This window comes from Musca autumnalis, unplaced genomic scaffold (genome assembly GCF_047663935.1).
Source record: "Musca autumnalis isolate F117 unplaced genomic scaffold, ASM4766393v1 scaffold_2, whole genome shotgun sequence".
NCBI classification, from domain to species: domain Eukaryota; kingdom Metazoa; phylum Arthropoda; class Insecta; order Diptera; family Muscidae; genus Musca; species Musca autumnalis.
In genome coordinates, this window is record NW_027411755.1 from 210,193,124 (window position 1) to 210,217,776 (window position 24,653).

The following is a 24,653-nucleotide window of genomic DNA, read 5'->3' on the forward strand; positions in this document are numbered from 1 at the left end:
TTGCTGTTGACTTCAAACAATGATTTATTGACATAATGAAGACTAATTTGTGGCAACATTTCATTTTAAACGTTATCTTTTATTCGGTCCACGATGTGGTACGGTGCTGCGGTTGGTTGCCTGGTGTCTGGTCTACATATATTAAAAATAACAGTTGTGCTATACATGTGTACGAATGAATTACGAACGATTTAAGGCAGTTTTGCCCAGAAAGATAGCAGAGGTATAGAAAGGGGGCGTCAAAAAATATTTTTCCTAAGCATCAACAGACCCCTAGGAGTGGATTTTTAAACAATAATTCTCCCAAGCATCAACGGACCCCTAGGTGTGGATTTTTCAACAATATTTTTCCCAAGCATCAACAGACCCCTAGGCGTGGATTTTTAAACACTATTTTTTCCAAGCATCAACAGACCCCTAGGCGTGGATTTTTAAACAATATTATTCCCAAGCATCAACAGACCCCGAGGCGTGGATTTTTAAACAATATTATTCCCAAGCATCAACAGACCCCGAGGCGTGGATTTTTAAACAATATTATTCCCAAGCATCAACAGACCCCGAGGCGTGGATTTTTAAACAATATTATTCCCAAGCATCAACAGACCCCGAGGCGTGGATTTTTAAACAATATTATTCCCAAGCATCAACAGACCCCGAGGCGTGGATTTTTAAACAATATTATTCCCAAGCATCAACAGACCCCGAGGCGTGGATTTTTAAACAATATTATTCCCAAGCATCAACAGATCCCGAGGCGTGGATTTTTAAACAATTTTGTCTCATGGATTTTTAAACAATTTTGTCTCATGCATTAACTGCCCCCTAGGCGTGGATATTTAAACAATATTATTCCCAAGCATCAACAGACCCCGAGGCGTGGATTTTTAAACAATTTTGTCTCATGGATTTTTAAACAATTTTGTCTCATGCATTAACTGCCCCCTAGGCGTGGATATTTAAACAATTTTGTCTCAACCATTAACAGACCCCTCGGCGTGGATTTTTAAACAATATTTTTCCCAAGCATCAACAGACCCCTAGGCGTGGATTTTTAAACAATATTTTTCCCAAGCATCAACAGACCCCTAGGCGTGGATTTTTAAACAATATTTTTCCTAAGCATCAACAGACCCCTAGGCGTAGATTTTTAAACAATATTTTTCCCAAGCATCAAAAGACCCCTAGGCGTGGATTTTTAAACAATATTTTTCCCAAGCATCAACAGACCCCTAGGCGTGGATTTTTAAACAATATTTTTCCCAAGCATCAACAGACCCCTAGGCGTGGATTTTTAAACAATATTTTTCCCAAGCATCAACAGACCCCTAGGCGTGGATTTTTAAACAATATTTTTCCCAAGCATCAACAGACCCCTAGGCGTGGATTTTTAAACAATATTTTTCCCAAGCATCAACAGACCCCTAGGCGTGGATTTTTAAACAATATTTTTCCCAAGCATCAACAGACCCCTAGGCGTGGATTTTTAAACAATATTTTTCCCAAGCATCAACAGACCCCTAGGCGTGGATTTTTAAACAATATTTTTCCCAAGCATCAACAGACCCCTAAGCGTGGATTTTTAAACAATATTTTCCCCAAGCATCAACATACCCATAGGCGTGGATGTTTAAACAATATTTTTCCCAAGCATCAACAGACCCCTAGGCGTGGATTTTTAAACAATATTTTTCCCAAGCATCAACAGACCCCTAGGCGTGGATTTTTAAACAATATTTTTCCCAAGCATCAACAGACCCCTAGGCGTGGATTTTTAAACAATATTTTTCCCAAGTATCAACAGACCCCTAGGCGTGGATTTTTAAACAATATTTTTCCCAAGCATCAACAGACCCATAGGCGTGGATGTTTAAACAATATTTTTCCCAAGCATCAACAGACCCCTAGGCGTGGATTTTTAAACAATATTTTTCCCAAGTATCAACAGACCCCTAGGCGTGGATTTTTAAACAATATTTTTCCCAAGCATCAACAGACCCCTAGGCGTGGATTTTTAAACAATATTTTTCCCAAGCATCAACAGACCCCTAGGCGTGGATTTTTAAACAATATTTTTCCCAAGCATCAACAGACCCCTAGGCGTGGATTTTTAAACAATATTTTTCCCAAGCATCAACAGACCCCTAGGCGTGGATTTTTAAACAATATTTTTCCCAAGCGTCAACAGACCCATAGGCGTGGATGTTTAAACAATATTTTTCCAAAGCATCAACTGACCCCTAGGCGTGGATTTTTAAACAATATTTTTCACAAGCATCAACAGACCCATAGGCGTGGATGTTTAAACAATATTTTTCCCAAGCATCAACAGACCCATAGGCGTGGATGTTTAAACAATATTTTTCCCAAGCATCAACAGACCCCTAGGCGTGGATTTTTAAACAATATTTTTCCCAAGCATCAACAGACCCCTAGGCGTGGATTTTTAAACAATATTTTTCCCAAGCATCAACAGACCCATAGGCGTGGATGTTTAAACAATATTTTTCCCAAGCATCAACAGACCCCTAGGCGTGGATTTTTAAACAATATTTTTCCCAAGCATCAACAGACCCCTAGGCGTGGATTTTTAAACAATATTTTTCCCAAGCATCAACAGAACCCTAGGCGTGGATTTTTAAACAATATTTTTCCCAAGCATCAACAGACCCCTAGGCGTGGATTTTTAAACAATATTTTTCCCAAGCATCAACAGACCCATAGGCGTGGATGTTTAAACAATATTTTTCCAAAGCATCAACTGACCCCTAGGCGTGGATTTTTAAACAATATTTTTCCCAAGCATCAACAGACCCATAGGCGTGGATGTTTAAACAATATTTTTCCAAAGCATCAACTGACCCCTAGGCGTGGATTTTTAAACAATATTTTTCCCAAGCATCAACAGACCCATAGGCGTGTATGTTTAAACAATATTTTTCCAAAGCATCAACTGACCCCTAGGCGTGGATTTTTAAACAATATTTTTCCCAAGCATCAACAGACCTCTAGGCGTGGATTTTTAAACAATATTTTTCCAAAGCATCAACTGACCCCTAGGCGTGGATTTTTAAACAATATTTTTCCCAAGCATCAACAGACCTCTAGGCGTGGATTTTTAAACAATATCTTTCCCAAGCATCAACAGACCCCTAGGCGTGGATTTTTAAACAATATTTTTCCCAAGCATCAACAGACCGCTAGGCGTGGATTTTTAAACAATATTTTTCCAAGCATCAACAGACCACTAGGCGTGGATTTTTAAACAATATTTTTCCCAAGCGTCGACAGACACCTAGGTGTGCATTTTTAAACAACATTTTTCCCAAGCATCAACAGACCCGTAGGAGTGGATTTTTAAACAATATTTTTCCAAGCATCAACAGACCACTAGGCGTGGATTTTTAAACAATATTTTTCCCAAGCGTCAACAGACACCTAGGTGTGCATTTTTAAACAACATTTTTCCCAAGCATCAACAGACCCGTAGGATTGGATTTTTAAACAATATTATCCCAAGCATTAACAGACCCCCAGGCGTGGATTTTTAAACAATATTTTTCCCAACCATCAACAGACCCATAGGCGTGGATTTTTAAACAATATTTTTCCAAAGCATCAACTGACCCCTAGGCGTGGATTTTTAAACAATATTTTTCCCAAGCATCAACAGACCCCTAGGCGTGGATTTTTAAACAATATTTTTCCCAAGCATCAACAGACCTCTAGGCGTGGATTTTTAAACAATATTTTTCCAAAGCATCAACTGACCCCTAGGCGTGGATTTTTAAACAATATTTTTCCCAAGCATCAACAGACCTCTAGGCGTGGATTTTTAAAAAATATTTTTCCCAAGCATCAACAGACCTCTAGGCGTGGATTTTTAAACAATATTTTTCCCAAGCATCAACAGACCTCTAGGCGTGGATTTTTAAACAATATTTTTCCCAAGCATCAACAGACCTCTAGGCGTGGATTTTTAAACAATATTTTTCCCAAGCATCAACAGACCTCTAGGCGTGGATTTTTAAACAATATTTTTCCCAAGCATCAACAGACCTCTGGGCGTGGATTTTTAAACAACATTTTTCCCAAGCATCAACAGATCCCTATTTGTGCATTTTAAACAATAATTTTCCCAAGCCTCGACAGACCCCTAGGTGTGGAGTTTTAAACAACATTTTTCCCAAGCATTAACAGATTCCTAGGTGTGCATTTTTAAACAACATTTTTCCTAAGCATCAACAGAGCCGTAGGATTGGATTTTTAAACAATATTTTCCCAAGCATCAACAGACCCCTAGGCGTGGATTTTTAAACAATATTTTTCCCAAGCCTCGACAGACCCCTAGGTGTGGAGTTTTAAACAAAATTTTTCCCAAGCATCAACAGATCCCTAGGTGTGCATTTTTAAACAACATTTTTCTCAAGCATCAGCAGACCCCTAGGAGTTGAGTTTTAAACAATATTTTTGCCAAGCATCGACAGACCCCTAGGCGTGGATTTTTAACAATATTTTTCCCTATCATCAACAGACCCCTAGGCGTGGATTTTTAAACAATATTTTTCCCTATCATCAACAGACTCCTAGGCGTGGATTTTTAAACAATATTTTTCCCAATCATCAGCAGACCCCTAGGCGTGGATTTTCAAGCAATATTTTTCCAAAGCATCAACTGACCCCTAGGCGTGGATTTTTAAACAATACTTTTCCCAAGCATCAACAGACCCCTAGGCGTGGATTTTTAAACAATATTTTTCCCAAGCATCAACAGACCTCTAGGCGTGGATTTTTAAACAATATTTTTCCAAAGCATCAACTGACCCCTAGGCGTGGATTTTTAAACAATATTTTTCCCAAGCATCAACAGACCCCTAGGCGTGGATTTTTAAACAATATTTTTCCAAAGCATCAACTGACCCCTAGGCGTGGATTTTTAAACAATATTTTTCCCAAGCATCAACAGACCCCTAGGCGTGGATTTTTAAACAATATTTTTCCCAAGCATCAACAGACCTCTATGCGTGGATTTTTAAACAATATTTTTCCCAAGCATCAAAAGACCCTTAGGCGTGGTTTTTTAAACAATATTTTTCCCAAGCATCAACAGACCCTTAGGCGTGGTTTTTTAAACAATATTTTTCCCAAGCATCAACAGACCTCTAGGCGTAGATTTTTAAACAATATTTTTCCCAAGCATCAACAGACCTCTTGGCTTGGATTTTTAAACAATATTTCTCCCAATCATCAACAGACGTCTAGGCGTGGATTTTTAAACAATATTTTTCCCAATCATCAACAGACCTCTTGGCTTGGATTTTTAAACAATATTTTTCCCAATCATCAACAGACCTCTAGGCGTGGATTTTTAAACAATATTTTTCCCAATCATCAACAGACCTCTTGGCTTGGATTTTTAAACAATATTTTTCCCAATCATCAACAGACGTCTAGGCGTGGATTTTTAAACAATATTTTTCCCAATCATCAACAGACCTCTTGGCTTGGATTTTTAAACAATATTTTTCCCAATCATCAACAGACGTCTAGGCGTGGATTTTTAAACAATATTTTTCCCAATCATCAACAGACGTCTAGGCGTGGATTTTTAAACAATGTTTTTCCCAAGCATCAACAGACCCCTAGGCGTGGATTTTTAAACAATATTTTTCCCAAGCATCAACAGACCCCTAGGCGTGGATTTTTAAACAATATTTTTCCCAAGCATCAACAGACCCCTAGGCGTGGATTTTTAAACAATATTTTTCCCAAGCATCAACAGACCCCTAGGCGTGGATTTTTAAACAATATTTTTCCCAAGCATCAACAGACCTCTAGGCGTGGATTTTTAAACAATATTTTTCCCAAGCATCAACAGACCCTTAGGCGTGGTTTTTTAAACAATATTTTTCCCAAGCATCAACAGACCCTTAGGCGTGGTTTTTTAAACAATATTTTTCCCAAGCATCAACAGACCCTTAGGCGTGGTTTTTTAAACAATATTTTTCCCAAGCATCAACAGACCTCTAGGCGTGGATTTTTAAACAATATTTTTCCCAAGCATCAACAGACCTCTTGGCTTGGATTTTTAAACAATATTTTTCCCAATCATCAACAGACGTCTAGGCGTGGATTTTTAAACAATATTTTTCCCAATCATCAACAGACCTCTTGGCTTGGATTTTTAAACAATATTTTTCCCAATCATCAACAGACCTCTAGGCGTGGATTTTTAAACAATATTTTTCCCAATCATCAACAGACCTCTTGGCTTGGATTTTTAAACAATATTTTTCCCAATCATCAACAGACCTCTAGGCGTGGATTTTTAAACAATATTTTTCCCAAGCATCAACAGACCTCTTGGCTTGGATTTTTAAACAATATTTTTCCCAATCATCAACAGACGTCTAGGCGTGGATTTTTAAACAATATTTTTCCCAATCATCAACAGACCTCTTGGCTTGGATTTTTAAACAATATTTTTCCCAATCATCAACAGACCTCTAGGCGTGGATTTTTAAACAATATTTTTCCCAAGCATCAACAGACCTCTTGGCTTGGATTTTTAAACAATATTTTTCCCAATCATCAACAGACCTCTAGGCGTGGATTTTTAAACAATATTTTTCCCAATCATCAACAGACCTCTTGGCTTGGATTTTTAAACAATATTTTTCCCAATCATCAACAGACCTCTAGGCGTGGATTTTTAAACAATATTTTTCCCAAGCATCAACAGACCTCTTGGCTTGGATTTTAAACAATATTTTTCCCAATCATCAACAGACCTCTTGGCTTGGATTTTTAAACAATATTTTTCCCAATCATCAACAGACGTCTAGGCGTGGATTTTTAAACAATATTTTTCCCAATCATCAACAGACGTCTAGGCGTGGATTTTTAAACAATGTTTTTCCCAAGCATCAACAGACCCCTAGGCGTGGATTTTTAAACAATATTTTTCCCAAGCATCAACAGACCCCTAGGCGTGGATTTTTAAACAATATTTTTCCCAAGCATCAACAGACCCCTAGGCGTGGATTTTTAAACAATATTTTTCCCAAGCATCAACAGACCCCTAGGCGTGGATTTTTAAACAATATTTTTCCCAAGCATCAACAGACCTCTAGGCGTGGATTTTTAAACAATATTTTTCCCAAGCATCAACAGACCCTTAGGCGTGGTTTTTTAAACAATATTTTTCCCAAACATCAACAGACCCTTAGGCGTGGTTTTTTAAACAATATTTTTCCCAAGCATCAACAGACCCTTAGGCGTGGTTTTTTAAACAATATTTTTCCCAAGCATCAACAGACCTCTAGGCGTGGATTTTTAAACAATATTTTTCCCAAGCATCAACAGACCTCTTGGCTTGGATTTTTAAACAATATTTTTCCCAATCATCAACAGACGTCTAGGCGTGGATTTTTAAACAATATTTTTCCCAATCATCAACAGACCTCTTGGCTTGGATTTTTAAACAATATTTTTCCCAATCATCAACAGACCTCTAGGCGTGGATTTTTAAACAATATTTTTCCCAAGCATCAACAGACCTCTTGGCTTGGATTTTTAAACAATATTTTTCCCAATCATCAACAGACCTCTTGGCTTGGATTTTTAAACAATATTTTTCCCAATCATCAACAGACCTCTTGGCTTGGATTTTTAAACAATATTTTTCCCAATCATCAACAGACCTCTTGGCTTGGATTTTTAAACAATATTTTTCCCAATCATCAACAGACCTCTTGGCTTGGATTTTTAAACAATATTTTTCCCAAGCATCAACAGACCCCTAGGCGTGGATTTTTAAACAATATTTTTCCCAAGCATCAACAGACCCCTAGGCGTGGATTTTTAAACAATATTTTTCCCAAGCATCAACAGACCCCTAGGCGTGGATTTTTAAACAATATTTTTCCCAAGCATCAACAGACCCCTAGGCGTGGATTTTTAAACAATATTTTTCCCAAGCATCAACAGACCCCTAGGCGTGGATTTTTAAACAATATTTTTCCCAAGCATCAACAGACCCTTAGGCGTGGTTTTTTAAACAATATTTTTCCCAAGCATCAACAGACCCTTAGGCGTGGTTTTTTAAACAATATTTTTCCCAAGCATCAACAGACCCTTAGGCGTGGTTTTTTAAACAATATTTTTCCCAAGCATCAACAGACCCTTAGGCGTGGTTTTTTAAACAATATTTTTCCCAATCATCAACAGACCTCTTGGCTTGGATTTTTAAACAATATTTTTCCCAATCATCAACAGACCTCTAGGCGTGGATTTTTAAACAATATTTTTCCCAAGCATCAACAGACCTCTTGGCTTGGATTTTTAAACAATATTTTTCCCAATCATCAACAGACCTCTAGGCGTGGATTTTTAAACAATATTTTTCCCAAGCATCAACAGACCTCTTGGCTTGGATTTTTAAACAATATTTTTCCCAATCATCAACAGACCTCTTGGCTTGGATTTTTAAACAATATTTTTCCCAATCATCAACAGACGTCTAGGCGTGGATTTTTAAACAATATTTTTCCCAATCATCAACAGACGTCTAGGCGTGGATTTTTAAACAATGTTTTTCCCAAGCATCAACAGACGTCTAGGCGTGGATTTTTAAACAATGTTTTTCCCAAGCATCAACAGACCCCTAGGCGTGGATTTTTAAACAATATTTTTCCCAAGCATCAACAGACCCCTAGGCGTGGATTTTTAAACAATATTTTTCCCAAGCATCAACAGACCCCTAGGCGTGGATTTTTAAACAATATTTTTCCCAAGCATCAACAGACCTCTAGGCGTGGATTTTTAAACAATATTTTTCCCAAGCATCAACAGACCCTTAGGCGTGGTTTTTTAAACAATATTTTTCCCAAGCATCAACAGACCCTTAGGCGTGGTTTTTTAAACAATATTTTTCCCAAGCATCAACAGACCCTTAGGCGTGGTTTTTTAAACAATATTTTTCCCAAGCATCAACAGACCTCTAGGCGTGGATTTTTAAACAATATTTTTCCCAAGCATCAACAGATCTCTTGGCTTGGATTTTTAAACAATATTTTTCCCAATCATCAACAGACGTCTAGGCGTGGATTTTTAAACAATATTTTTCCCAATCATCAACAGACCTCTTGGCTTGGATTTTTAAACAATATTTTTCCCAATCATCAACAGACCTCTAGGCGTGGATTTTTAAACAATATTTTTCCCAAGCATCAACAGACCTCTTGGCTTGGATTTTTAAACAATATTTTTCCCAATCATCAACAGACCTCTAGGCGTGGATTTTTAAACAATATTTTTCCCAATCATCAACAGACCTCTTGGCTTGGATTTTTAAACAATATTTTTCCCAATCATCAACAGACCTCTAGGCGTGGATTTTTAAACAATATTTTTCCCAAGCATCAACAGACCTCTTGGCTTGGATTTTAAACAATATTTTTCCCAATCATCAACAGACCTCTTGGCTTGGATTTTTAAACAATATTTTTCCCAATCATCAACAGACGTCTAGGCGTGGATTTTTAAACAATATTTTTCCCAATCATCAACAGACGTCTAGGCGTGGATTTTTAAACAATGTTTTTCCCAAGCATCATCAGACCCCTAGGCGTGGATTTTTAAACAATATTTTTCCCAAGCATCAACAGACCCCTAGGCGTGGATTTTTAAACAATATTTTTCCCAAGCATCAACAGACCCCTAGGCGTGGATTTTTAAACAATATTTTTCCCAAGCATCAACAGACCCCTAGGCGTGGATTTTTAAACAATATTTTTCCCAAGCATCAACAGACCTCTAGGCGTGGATTTTTAAACAATATTTTTCCCAAGCATCAACAGACCCTTAGGCGTGGTTTTTTAAACAATATTTTTCCCAAACATCAACAGACCCTTAGGCGTGGTTTTTTAAACAATATTTTTCCCAAGCATCAACAGACCCTTAGGCGTGGTTTTTTAAACAATATTTTTCCCAAGCATCAACAGACCTCTAGGCGTGGATTTTTAAACAATATTTTTCCCAAGCATCAACAGACCTCTTGGCTTGGATTTTTAAACAATATTTTTCCCAATCATCAACAGACGTCTAGGCGTGGATTTTTAAACAATATTTTTCCCAATCATCAACAGACCTCTTGGCTTGGATTTTTAAACAATATTTTTCCCAATCATCAACAGACCTCTAGGCGTGGATTTTTAAACAATATTTTTCCCAAGCATCAACAGACCTCTTGGCTTGGATTTTTAAACAATATTTTTCCCAATCATCAACAGACCTCTTGGCTTGGATTTTTAAACAATATTTTTCCCAATCATCAACAGACCTCTTGGCTTGGATTTTTAAACAATATTTTTCCCAATCATCAACAGACCTCTTGGCTTGGATTTTTAAACAATATTTTTCCCAATCATCAACAGACCTCTTGGCTTGGATTTTTAAACAATATTTTTCCCAAGCATCAACAGACCCCTAGGCGTGGATTTTTAAACAATATTTTTCCCAAGCATCAACAGACCCCTAGGCGTGGATTTTTAAACAATATTTTTCCCAAGCATCAACAGACCCCTAGGCGTGGATTTTTAAACAATATTTTTCCCAAGCATCAACAGACCCCTAGGCGTGGATTTTTAAACAATATTTTTCCCAAGCATCAACAGACCCCTAGGCGTGGATTTTTAAACAATATTTTTCCCAAGCATCAACAGACCCTTAGGCGTGGTTTTTTAAACAATATTTTTCCCAAGCATCAACAGACCCTTAGGCGTGGTTTTTTAAACAATATTTTTCCCAAGCATCAACAGACCCTTAGGCGTGGTTTTTTAAACAATATTTTTCCCAAGCATCAACAGACCCTTAGGCGTGGTTTTTTAAACAATATTTTTCCCAAGCATCAACAGACCTCTAGGCGTGGATTTTTAAACAATATTTTTCCCAAGCATCAACAGACCTCTTGGCTTGGATTTTTAAACAATATTTTTCCCAATCATCAACAGACCTCTTGGCTTGGATTTTTAAACAATATTTTTCCCAATCATCAACAGACCTCTAGGCGTGGATTTTTAAACAATATTTTTCCCAAGCATCAACAGACCTCTTGGCTTGGATTTTTAAACAATATTTTTCCCAATCATCAACAGACCTCTTGGCTTGGATTTTTAAACAATATTTTTCCCAATCATCAACAGACGTCTAGGCGTGGATTTTTAAACAATATTTTTCCCAATCATCAACAGACCTCTTGGCTTGGATTTTTAAACAATATTTTTCCCAATCATCAACAGACGTCTAGGCGTGGATTTTTAAACAATATTTTTCCCAATCATCAACAGACCTCTTGGCTTGGATTTTTAAACAATATTTTTCCCAATCATCAACAGACGTCTAGGCGTGGATTTTTAAACAATATTTTTCCCAATCATCAACAGACGTCTAGGCGTGGATTTTTAAACAATGTTTTTCCCAAGCATCAACAGACCTCTAGGTGTGGATTTTTAAACAATGTTTTTCCCAAGCATCAAAAGACCTCTAGGCGTGGATTTTTAAACAATATTTTTCCCAAGCATCAACAGACCCCTAGGCGTGGATTTTTAAACAATATTTTTCCCAAGCATCAACAGACCCTTAGGCGTGGATTTTTAAACAATATTTTTCCCAAGCATCAACAGACCCCTAGGCGTGGATTTTTAAACAATATTTTTCCCAAGCATCAACAGACCCCTAGGCGTGGATTTTTAAACAATATTTTTCCCAAGCATCAACAGACCCCTAGGCGTGGATTTTTAAACAATATTTTTCCCAAGCATCAACAGACCCCTAGGCGTGGATTTTTAAACAATATTTTTCCCAAGCATCAACAGACCCCTAGGCGTGGATTTTTAAACAATATTTTTCCCAAGCATCAACAGACCCCTAGGCGTGGATTTTTAAACAATATTTTTCCCAAGCATCAACAGACCCCTAGGCGTGGATTTTTAAACAATATTTTTCCCAAGCATCAACAGACCCCTAGGCGTGGATTTTTAAACAATATTTTTCCCAAGCATCAACAGACCCCTAGGCGTGGATTTTTAAACAATATTTTTCCCAAGCATCAACAGACCCCTAGGCGTGGATTTTTAAACAATATTTTTCCCAAGCATCAACAGACCCCTAGGCGTGGATTTTTAAACAATATTTTTCCCAAGCATCAACAGACCCCTAGGCGTGGATTTTTAAACAATATTTTTCCCAAGCATCAACAGACCCCTAGGCGTGGATTTTTAAACAATATTTTTCCCAAGCATCAACAGACCCCTAGGCGTGGATTTTTAAACAATATTTTTCCCAAGCATCAACAGACCCCTAGGCGTGGATTTTTAAACAATATTTTTCCCAAGCATCAACAGACCCCTAGGCGTGGATTTTTCAACAATATTTTTCCCAAGCATCAACAGACCCCAGGCGTGGATTTTTCAACAATATTTTTCCCAAGCATCAACAGACCCCAGGCGTGGATTTTTAAACAATGTTTTTCCCAAGCATCAACAGACCTCTAGGTGTGGATTTTTAAACAATGTTTTTCCCAAGCATCAAAAGACCTCTAGGCGTGGATTTTTAAACAAAATTTTTCCCAAGCATCAACAGACCCATAGGCCTGGATTTTTAAACAATATTTTTCCCAAGCATCGACAGACCACTAGGCGTGGATTTTAAACAATATTTTTCCCAAGCATCAACAGACTCCTAGGCGTGGATTTTAAACAATATTTTTCCCAAGCATCAACAGACCCCTAGGCGTGGATTTTTCAACAATATTTTTCCCAAGCATCAACATTCCCCTAGGCGTGGATTTTTCAACAATCTTTTTCCCAAGCATCAACTGACCCCTAGGCGTGGATTTTTCAACAATCTTTTTCCCAAGCATCAACTGACCCCTAGGCGTGGATTTTTAAACAATATTTTTCCCAATCATCAACAGACCCCTAGGCGTGGACTTTTAAACAATATTTTTCCCAAGCATCAACAGAACCCTAGGCGTGGATTTTTAAACAATATTTTTCCCAAGCATCAACAGAACCCTAGGCGTGGATTTTTAAACAATATTTTTCCCAAGCATCAACAGACCCCTAGGCGTGGATTTTTAAACAATATTTTTCCCAAGCATCAACAGACTCCTAGGCGTGGATTTTTAAACAATATTTTTCCCAAGCATCAACAGACCCCTATTCGTGGATTTTTCAACAATATTTTTCCCAAGCATTAACAGACCCCTAGGCGTGGATGTTTCAACAATATTTTCCCAAGCATCAACAGATCCCTAGGTGTGTATTTTTAAACAATATTTTTCCCAAGCATCAACAGAACACTAGGTGTGGGTTTTTAAACAATATTTTTCCCAAGCATCAATAGACCCCTAGGTGTGGATTATAACGAAGTCTTTCAAATCACCCTTATCTAGTGCTACTTTCTTAACCACAACTGTTCTTCAGCATATAGCAAACCTCCCTCTTGTCAATGTGCCCCCAATTACATGTTAGGCCACAATTTAAAGAAAATCAAATGACCTGTCCATATTTTGATTACAAAAATAAAATAAATTTATACGAAAAACAAAAATTTTCTATTAAAAAAATTTTTAATTGAAAAAATAATATAAAAATTAAATTGCATCGGCCGGGAATCGAACCCGGGCCGCCCGCGTGGCAGGCGAGCATTCTACCACTGAACCACCGATGCTTATACAAATCTCTACAACTACAAACTATACAATATTAGCAAACCGGATACAGATGATGGTGGCTGAAGTGCTACGATGTGTGTTTTGGCGTTCAGATGGGTTGGGTTGGTGAGTTTGTGTAACTCACTGTCTGACTAAGTGTGGTGGTTATGGTGATATTTCGTTTCATGCCTCACAATCTATTGGCGTGACTTTGGGTGGTTGTGGTGGTGGCGGTGTTGATGGGTTAGTTGTATTGGAGTCTCTTAGTCTGTATGGTTCTGGTTCTCAGCCACCGCTTTAAAAATGAATGAATGAAATTGCGCCATTATCTGCGTTAATAAATTTGTCAATATCAATGCGTTTTCGCTGTTGTTGTTGTTGTTTATTTTCATTATTTTGAAAAATAAAAGACTACTCCCTTTACTACTCGCTATGAATAGAAATGACTGCTGCTCGCGGTTGCTGCTTGTCGTTAAGATAAGAATATACACGAGCCAAACAAACTCAAAACAACGTCTCTTAAAGATTAGAAAATTGATTAATTTCTTAGACATAAAAATGGGTGTAGACAATAATTTTTTTCTGTTTAGCAATTTTATTGGAAGTTGTTATAAAATTTTTAATTAAAACGATGGGAAGGTGGTTTTTTGCTGAAATTAACAAATATATATTATAGGCAAAGATTGTAATGTATATAAAAAACTTTTAAATAATTTATAGAAGACCTTCAGAGGTCTTCTACAGGCAGAAGACCTTCACAGGTCCTATAGACGGAATATCTCTGAAAGAAAGACGTCCGTTAAAACTTCCGCTATAGACAGAATTATATTGAAAGATCTCGTATAGACAGGAGACCGTTGAAAGCTCTTCTAAAGGCCTATATGCAGGACACCTGTTAAAGATGATCTATAGAAAGAAGACCTTATAGAAGAAGACTCGCAGGGGCATTCCTAAATAAAGGGATTGCGGGCTTAAATATCCCGCCAATCCTACTCTACCGATCATGGGTGGTATAAACCTAAAACCGCTGTATGGAAGAATTGTCATTCAGCATCTGGAATTATTTAGCCTGAGTGGTCTCGATGATGCGTGGCGTCACTGAAGCCGAACCCTAATATTCCCCTCACACGGGTGTGTGTTTGTATGCATATATAGCAACTCTATCACCAAACTAGGAAAGGCAGGCCGGCACCCCACTTTTCTGAAACTAGACAGAAGTCCATAGAAGTCATCTATAGACGGAAGATCTGTGAATGGTCTTCTATAAACAGAAAACCATTGAAAAGTCTACTGTAGACAGAAGACCTTTGAAAGGTCATCTATAGACAGGAGATCTCTAAATGGTCTTTTATATGCAGAAGTCCTTTCAAAAATCTTCTATAGATATGCCTCCTCCAAATTCTTTTGGTCCGTGCCGGGACGAGGGAAACCCCCAGTTTGTCACATCCGTATCCAACACACTAAAACTTCGGTGACATGCAGTAGATTCAGAGAGTGGGTGCCTCTAAGGGGTTGCTGTGGTCTCGTCCATGTGACAGGGACCGTGAAACAGAACCAAGTTAGTCGTTGTCATCAGAATACGAGACCTCCTTGCTGTCGCTCCCAACAGCAGTCACATCAGACGTTGCCGTTCTCTCTGAAACTCTGAAAAATGCTATCCTTTTTTGTAAATTAATTGTAATGCCATCCGAGGAAAGATCGAGGTAGTAGTGGATTTTATGAATCGCAAGAATCTCATTATCACGGTGGTGCAGGGAACAATGGTCAACGACAACTCCAGCGTTGTGGTGGTTACAATGTACTGAGTTAGGATCGCATCAGAAATGATGGTCGGGGATTAGCTTTGCTATTGTACCAGTCTGTTCAATACTACCGAGGTAGAGTTGCAGGTTCTTGTCGTATCCATCCCGCCGATAAATTGCTGTACTGAAAGTTATAGGCCCAACATTAGCCCTCTTTTGTGCAATATCAAACCCGACTGGTCTTAGGGGACTTTAATGTACATGACTAGTTGTGACATTCGGTTCTGGGAAATGACCAGAGGGGTATAGATAGTGCTGGCTAAGCACATCGATAGCTCTACGTGTTGCATGTTCAATGAGGATGGCCCAACCAGAAATAACGGAGATGACGTCACGTAGAACCCATCGTTTCTCTTGGTTCAGACCTTCTTCCCATAATTGTCTCCAGCAGTAGACCTGAGTCTGATCATATCACTGCTGCAAACGCTCGCCATATACCTGCTGGTCGAATACCCAAAGTGACCCAATATTCCCAGCAGAGGCGAAGGGATTAGCAACTGAGTATGATGAACTTCGTCGAGTGATTCCTAGTGACCCCAGAGTCAGGAACAAGTGGAGGGAGGAGTTTCAACATTGAAGCCGAAATAAGTGAATTTTTGACAACGGTTAAGTCACTCCCGAACCCTGGAAACGATGAAGACAGGACCGCAGTCACGTTTGGCGAAGTTACGCAGACTGAAGAGATGCTCAAGTTATTTTAATCGATAGTTTGTCGAACACCCTGGGATTGACAGTGCATTAGATCTCTTCATGCCGAGGAGGAACCACCACAGTTCACTATGATGTTGCGAATGTCATCAGGAACTTCAACATAATCCAAAGAGCTGGGACCTGACGGAATATCCATGATAATGCTGAAACAGCTAGATGAGCCAGGAGTCGCCACCCACATCGATTCCAAAGTATATAAAATGGACAGGTTCAGCTACTGAAGCCATGCAAAAATGTCAGCAAAGGTGAATAGAACAGATTGATTTCGCTTTTGTCGCCCGTAGTAACGACACTTGAGGTTTTCTGCTCCCCAGCGTCAGAAATAGCTATTCAGTTGCCGATCATCGGCATGCGTTCCGTAAGCAGCACATCACTACAACAGCGCTGCACTTCGGGGTCGATTATGGATAGCAACCCAACTCCAATTGCGTTGCCCACAGCAAATTTTGTAATAGAATTTTCTATTTCCGCATTAAAATTTATACTTTTTTACAATTGAATTAATAGCTGAAGGTTCAAAACACTGATATTGATTGAATTTGACAAAAATTTTCGTCTTTTTGCTCATTTTAATTGCATGATTTTTTCTTCTGGCAACGCAACAGTTGAGTTGCTATCCATAATCGACCCCTTCATCTCCACACATTTTAGTCGAGGGCTCAACCAGAACAAGCCGTGCTACAGAACGATGTTGGTGGTGCTCGACTTATCCAAAGGCTTTTGATACAGTCAGGCACTCCACGCTGTTTGAGGTCATTGAGAAGACAACCCTCTCCTGCCAAGTTTGAAACGCTGGATAATCAATTTTATGCGTGGGCGCCAGTCGTCGTGGAATTCAGGAACAAAGAGTTCTAGCCCCGTAGTGTGAAATAGGGGGTTCTCCCGAGTGTGGGGTGATATCTCCGGAACTGTTTAATTTCTATCTCGCCTGTATTCCAGTCCTTTCAGACGGCATTGAGAACGTAACGTATGCAGATGATTGTACTGTCAGGTACCTTCCCTTATGTCATTTGTGAAAGGCTGAACTCCTATTTGACTGACGAAGCCACTAAATTTCCAGACACACCACATGAAGAACAGAGTTGAATGTCATGATCTATGGTAGCAGATTTCCGATCACAAACTACTCCACAATTTTGGGGTAACATTCGACAGCATGTTTATGTCGTCTGATTATGCCAAAGCTATCTGCGAAAAGGTGAGATGTAGAAAACATTGTCCTTAAGTCCCTAGCCGGCAACATTTGGGGTGCAGACAAAGAAACCTTGTGACCAGATACAAATAACGCGATAGGTCGGTCTGTGGTAAGATATGCTGTGCCAGTGGGGTTCGCGTATATAAGTGCAACACAATCAGCCCGATCATGAATATCGGGCTGAATGGAAAAATATTCAAAACTGTCAGAATGCCTCCCTGAGAACTGCAACAGTGTGCCTCCTCATTTCTTAAGTGGACCATCAACATGAGAAGACAAAGAGGTGTTACTGTGAGAGTCATCCTAATCACCATACGGTGGATAGGACCCCTTCACGCAGGCATGTCAGGATTGATCTTTATGATATATAGAGAGGTCCAATGATAAAAGAGAGAATCCCTAGATCAGCTAGGATATCAAGCATGATTGAATGTAGTCGCAGATGCCATAAACAACTATCGTGGGAATGTGCTCTTCGGAGAACATCCACCATCTATCGCTGTTGAGAAGCGTCAGCTATCAGGGTAGTTTTGGTTTACGCTCGGGATAGTGCAGCCGTCTAAATTCCAAAAGGGCAAAGATTGATGACACCGTGCAAAATATTTGCCCAGCATGCGACACAGGTCTGCACGACACACTGTACCTTTTCAACTGTCCTACCAAACCTACTCAACTAGCTCCAGTAGCTTTGTGGTTACATTCGATCGAAGCACTCGCATTCCTCGAACTGGAGATAGACCCATTATATGGGAGCTATTCCAAAACGTGGACCTATATTGACGATTTTTGGTGGAGAAGTTTCAGGGCCACTCAGAACTTCAAATGTTAAATTACATCCAGTTCTGTTAAAAATTGTAGTTAAACTCCTCAAAATACCGAAAATCGGGGGGTACCGTTAATAGGGGCTATAACTAAACACGGATCTATGTTGACGATTTTTGGTGGAGAAGTTTCGTGACCACTGAGAAGCTCAAATGTCAAATTACAGCTGGTTCTGTTAAAAATTGTAGCTAAAATCCTCAAAATACAGAAAATCGGGGGGTACCGTTGTATGGGGGCTATTCGAAAACGTGGACCTATATTGACGATTTTTGGTGGAGAAGTTTCGGGACCACTGAGAACCTCAAATGTCAAATTACAGCTAGTTCTGTTAAAAATTGTAGCTAAAATCCTCAAAATGACGTAAATCGGGGGTACCGTTATATAGGGGCTATTCGAAAACGTGCACATATATTGACTATTTTTGGTGGAGAAGTTTCGGGACCACTGAGAACTTCAAATGTTCAATTGCAGCTAGTTCTGTTGAAAATTGTTGCTAAAATCCTCAAAATACCGAAAATCGGGAGATACGTTAATAGAGGCTATACCAAAACATGGATCTATGCTGACGATTTTTGGTGGAGAAGTTTCAGGACCACTGAAACCTCAAATGTCAAATTACATGGACGGAAAATGTAGCTAAAATCCTCAAAATACCTTAAATCGGGAGGTACCGTTATAGGGGGGCTATACCAAAACGTGGACTCATCTTGACAATTTTAGTGGAGAAATTTCTTGGCCAAATGTCTAATTTCAGCAAGTTCGGCGAAAAATGTAGCCTTAAATGGGGTTGTACCGTTATATGGGGGCTATACCAAAACGTGGACCTATATAGCCAATACTCGAACTTGACCTGCCTATGTAAAAAAGACACTCTGGTGCAAAATTTCTATCTATCTCAATTATTGCGGCCGCTAGAGTGATTACAACATGGCTAGGAAATACCCATGGTGTTACCAAAACCATTTCTAGAAAAATGAAAAAAAAATACTGATCAAGCACTTCAAAAATTACTTCTGACCACGAACGAACCTTTATGCATTGGTTCTAATTGCAACTTTTTTTACTTTTTACGGCATTATGCATAATACAGTGCGCAATCGTTTGTGATCTTTACGTCTGCCCGACTTCATCGCGTACATTGGGTTTGGGTTACTAACCCGACGTCCAACCCATTCTTATCGTTCTTATGGGTGAACACGCGGCACATGTTAGCTTACTACCTTTAACGGGTATTAAAGGCAGTTCCAATTAAGATGAAATAAGACCTCTAAAAGGTCTTATATCCATACACAGAAGCCTATTAAGATATTCTTAAAAAAAATCCTGTACTTAACTGGATGACCAGTCTACTCCACCAAATTTACAACCCTTTATTGATAATTGCAAGCACTCCTTTATGAGCATAGAGTGATTCACTCTACCAGCTTTAAGTTGATGCTGCTGCCGCAATAAAAAACGATAATCTTCATTAAATTTTTTAAATCGTTAATTTTTATAATTTTAAGTTGCGTACAAATTGAACATCGTTGGTAATAACAATAAAAGGAGATTTCTTTGACGTCTATAAAATTACAATTTTTATTTGCTTAAGCTGCTTAACGAATGAATAATTTACAAATGCAGTTTTAAAGGTCGGCATTTTTGGAAAGCCTGCCCCCTTCCAATGCTGTTTTGTAGAAGTTTTATGAATAAGAAATTTAGAAAAGAAGAAAAAATATGAATAAATATTTTTTATAATCGTAGTTTCGCTGTTTACCCATAAAACAGCGAAACTACCATTTTCAGCATAAATCAGTCGAAATTTTAGCAGAGCGTTTGTGCAAAACTACGAGGGGAACTAGAAAAATTTGACAGTTTTAGCCTAAAAAACACAGCACATTTTGACATACGATCATGTGTTGTGCTGTGTACAGTGACTTGAAAAAAAAATAAACTAAAAAAAAAAATAAAAAACAAGAAAAATGTGGGTAAGTTCGACAGTGCCGAACTTTTTATACCTAGCACCGTAAAATAGTTTAACTTAACATGGAATAATTAGTTTCCTTTCACAATTGTAGGTGGACAATTTTTTCGACCAAGTATTTAGGCATTTGAGGTATACTTGGTCGAAAAAATTGTCCACCTAAAATTGCGAAAGGAAACTAATTATTCCATTTTAAGTTAGACTATTTTACAGTGCTGGGTATAAAAAGTTCGGCACGGTCGAACTTAACCACATTTTTCTTGTTTTTAATTTTTTTAAGTTTATTTTTTTTTTCAAGTCACTGTAAACAGCACAACACGTGATCGTATGTCAAATTTCGCTGAGTTTTTTAGGCTAAAAACTGTCAAATTTTCCTAGTTCCTCTTTATTGTTTTGCACAAACGCTCTGCTAAAATTTCGACTGATTTATGCTGAAATCTAATCAAAATATGTGTTCAGCCAGAAGAAAGGTATTACCTACGGGGCTATACCTTAGTGTGGCCCAATCTTTACAATTGTCGGTGGAAAACTTTTATAACTGTAGGGAACTTCAAAAGTCAAATTACGGGTAGTTCCGTCAAACAATGTACTAAGAAAATCGGGAAGTACCGCTAAATGGGAGCTATACCAAAACATGGACATATGTTCACGATTTTTAGTGAAGAAGTTTCGTTACCACTGAAAACTTCAAATGTCAAATTACAACTAGTTCGGTTCGGTCAAACCGGTGTATGGGAGCTATACAAAACAAGTAACAAAGTATCAGTCGGCTTTGCCGACAGAGATATACCCTCAGCCTGTGTATATTGAAACAATTTTTCCCAAAAAACGCATGTATTTAGGGGGTTCTAAAAATTTTGGGCGTTTGAAACGACAAAAATTTTGATTAGGACTAAAGATCAAAAGTTTTGCGGAGGAGATACTAAAAATAATGGATCTCTAGCCACTACATATGGTACCATAGGGGGTTTTTACACCCTTCGGGCTGTTTGCTCAAGAAGTATGGACTTGCCCCTGAAAAAACTGTTACCATCGCAATTGAGGCAGCGAAAGCAAGTTGCTTCAACAAAAATCAAAGTGTAGATTTTTTGACGGACTTTTTTGGTCAGTGTTTTGTTATGACAATAATTCAAAGTGATTCTATATCAGGTCTTAAAGTGAACTTATACGAAATTTTGTGTGGGAGGTACCGGATGGAGTGGACAAATATAGTCCATATTTGAACCTGATCTATATCTGGTAGATATATTAGGATGTGTAAAGTATGGACCAATTCGGCCACTCCTTTCAAGAGTTTGACTGTTGTGGGGAAAGCACCTGAAGGAGTGGGACGATATGGCTTATCTTCGAACTTAAACTATGTTTGGACAAAATATTAGTAAGGCCAAATTTTGGAACGAATCGGCAGACCCGTTCGAGAGTTATCTTGCGCTCCAAACACCTCCCACGGCGTCATAGGGGTTTTTTCATCTTTCAGGCTATTTTCTCAGGAAGTATGGACTATCCCCTGATGAAACTTATACCGTCGTATCGGTATAGCTAATGCAAAAATAAGGGGATTCGAGAGATGGCCCTAAACTGAACATATCCGAAATGTTGTGGGGGAGGTACCGGAAGGAGTGGACCGATTGAGTCCATACTGAAACCTTATCTAAATCTGGTACACATTTCACGATGGGCAAAGTATGGACCAAATCGGTTACTCTCTTCAAGAGTTATCGTGCGCACAAAATTTCCGAACATATTCGAACTATTGTGTGGGAGGTACCGGAAGGAGTGGACCGATATAGCCCATCTTCGAAATTAAACTAAGTTTGGGCAAAATACTACGAAAGCCAAATTTTGAACCGAATCGGTTCATCCGTTCGAGAGTTATCGTGCACTCCAGCCAGACAGACAGACATTGCTCAATCGACTCCAGATTGTCTGAAACACATTTCGTCCACACATACTTGGGGTCTAAAACCATTATTTCGATGAGGCACATTTTGCCCGTATGAAAGTGTATATAACCTCGTTAGCATAAATGCTGAAGGTATAAACATAGACATACATATGTTGACGATTGTTAGTAAAGAAGACTCGTGACCACGGAGAACCTCAAATGTCAAATTACAGTTAGTTCGGTTAAAAACTGTATCTAAAACTATCAATATACCAAAAATCTGGAGGTACCGGTATATGGGGGTTACACCAAAACATGGGCCTATGATGACAATTTTTGATGAAGAACTTGTGTGACCACTGAGAATCTGAAAGGTCAAATAAGAGGTAGATCGGTTAAAAAATGTTGCCAAGTTCTGAAAATACCGAAAATCTGCAGGTACCGGTATATGGGGGCTATACCAAAACATTGACCTATGTTGACGATGTTTGGTGGAGATGTCTGAGAACCTCAAAGGTCAAATTGCAGCTACTTCGGTTTAAAGTTTTAGCTAAAATCCTCGAAATACGGAAAATCCGGAGGTACCCTTATATACCAAAACATGGACCTACGATAAAGATTTTTTGGTGGAGAACTTGATCACTGGGAACCTTAAATTAAAAATTACTGCTAGTACGGTTAAAAATTATAGCTAAAATCGGTAGGTATAGTTTTATGGGGGTTATACCAAAACATGGACCTATGTTAACGATTTTTCGTGGAGAACTTTCGTGACCACTGAGAACTTCAAATGTCGAATTACAGAAAGTTTGGTTAAAAATTGTAGCTAAAATCCTCTAAATATTGAAAATCGGGTGGTACCGTTATATAGGGGATATACCAAAACGTGGATCGATATAGCCCATCATCGAACTTGATCTGCCTGCAAACAAAAGACGCATCTTCTCAAAATTTTATAGTCTTATCTCCATTTTTGTGGATGCTGGAGTGACTACCATAGACGGAAGGAAGGACGGATGGACGGACATGCATAGATCGACTCAGAATTTTACACTGATCAAGAATATATATATATATATATATATATATATATATATATATTCTTTATAGGGTCACAAATGATTATTTTAATCATTACAAATAAATTTACCCTCCATGCTATGGTGGAAGATATAAAAATGGAATTTACTTGTGAACATTTCCTTCCGATAATTTTTCACAACTTTCGAGGTGGATAAATAATGACGACATGAGTGCAGCGCTCAAATTACATCTTTTCATGAATTCATTCGTGGTTGACACTCGCTAAAAAACGAAGGTCGTGAGGGTGGCCCAGAAAAAGCCGTTGTAAAAAAAAAATAATAATAAGCTGTGCGTGGACGGATAATGCAAGATCGCCATGTTATATACCCTGAGATAGAGACATCCAAACTTTGGATCTCCAAATATTTTGTCTAAAATTTAGTTTAATTTCAAAAATGACCCACATCGGTCCTCTCCTTAGGGTACCTCCCACACAAAAGTTCAAAATTTGTATCTAAGATCATTCTAAGGTCTGTTCGAAGATGCTTTGGAAATGTATACCGATGCTCTTCGTAGTGATCCTGTTTAGGTTAGATTTAGGTTAGGTTTAAGGATGCGCAGCCCTCTATTAGAATAGCTGACTGCTTCCCTCGGAGACCGTTGGTCCATTGTGTTCATTCTGTGTAGGCTATTAAAGATGATGGAGGTGTGTGGTTCAGATGATTTAAGATGAAGGAGATGATAGAGTGTTGATGCAGCTTAATGAGATGAGGATGATAGGATAGAGATGATGAGATGATGGTGAGTATGGGAGATGTAGTGATTGACCCCAAGGAATTATCTGGAAAAGTAAAAAGAGTGATTATTAAGGGTTGCTAAGGACCTTTGCCAAGCCATGCTAGATGTGTGGCAAAGTTGAGTAGGACGATGGGATCTATGTTAGACAGGAAGGTTAGAGTGTCTATCTCATATCTACCTAATGTTCGGTATCTCCTTGTTTTGCAACAAGGGGCACCTACAAAGCAGATGTTCGACAGTCTCTATCTCCTCCGCATCTTTACATAGTCTGCAGTAGTCAATGCCACTGTCGTCCCATTTTGAAGTTAGAGATCTCACTCTGCAGTGACCTGTTATACAGTCTGTCGCAAAAATTAGTATACACCGTTGAAACCAAAATGTATTAAGGATAAATATCACTATAACTTATTGAAAACAACAAACAATTAGTTTTATTTGATAGACAAGAAGGATGTCTTCCGTAATAACAATTAAAAGTGCACAATATTTGCATACATTAGCAAATGTACGGTTCGAATCCCAAAAAGACCAAAATTTATGTCGCAAAAGTTAGTATACAACGCAGAATCCTCGTTGAACTGTGTAAAAAATTCTTGATATTTTTGAACAAAATGAAACTAAATCAGTACTTAAGATCGTAATGAGTATATTGATTGGTTTTAATGGCAGTTATAGTACTTATAGTGACAAGTCCAACGTACACTGGATCGTAAAATCCACAAAAATTGTTCATCTAC

The 24,653-nt window shown here is 38.4% G+C and overlaps 1 protein-coding gene and 1 non-coding gene across 2 annotated transcripts in view; one reads left to right on the forward strand and one right to left on the reverse strand.

Annotated features, from left to right (window-relative positions):
• The window catches only part of tkv (serine/threonine receptor kinase thickveins), a 723,071-nt gene that overhangs the window by 174,052 nt on the left and 524,366 nt on the right, over positions 1-24,653 (forward strand). The gene's annotated exons all lie outside the window — the stretch shown is intronic.
• TRNAG-GCC (transfer RNA glycine (anticodon GCC)) lies at positions 13,664-13,734 on the reverse strand. Its single transcript has one exon. It is a non-coding gene; the product is annotated as a tRNA-Gly (tRNA).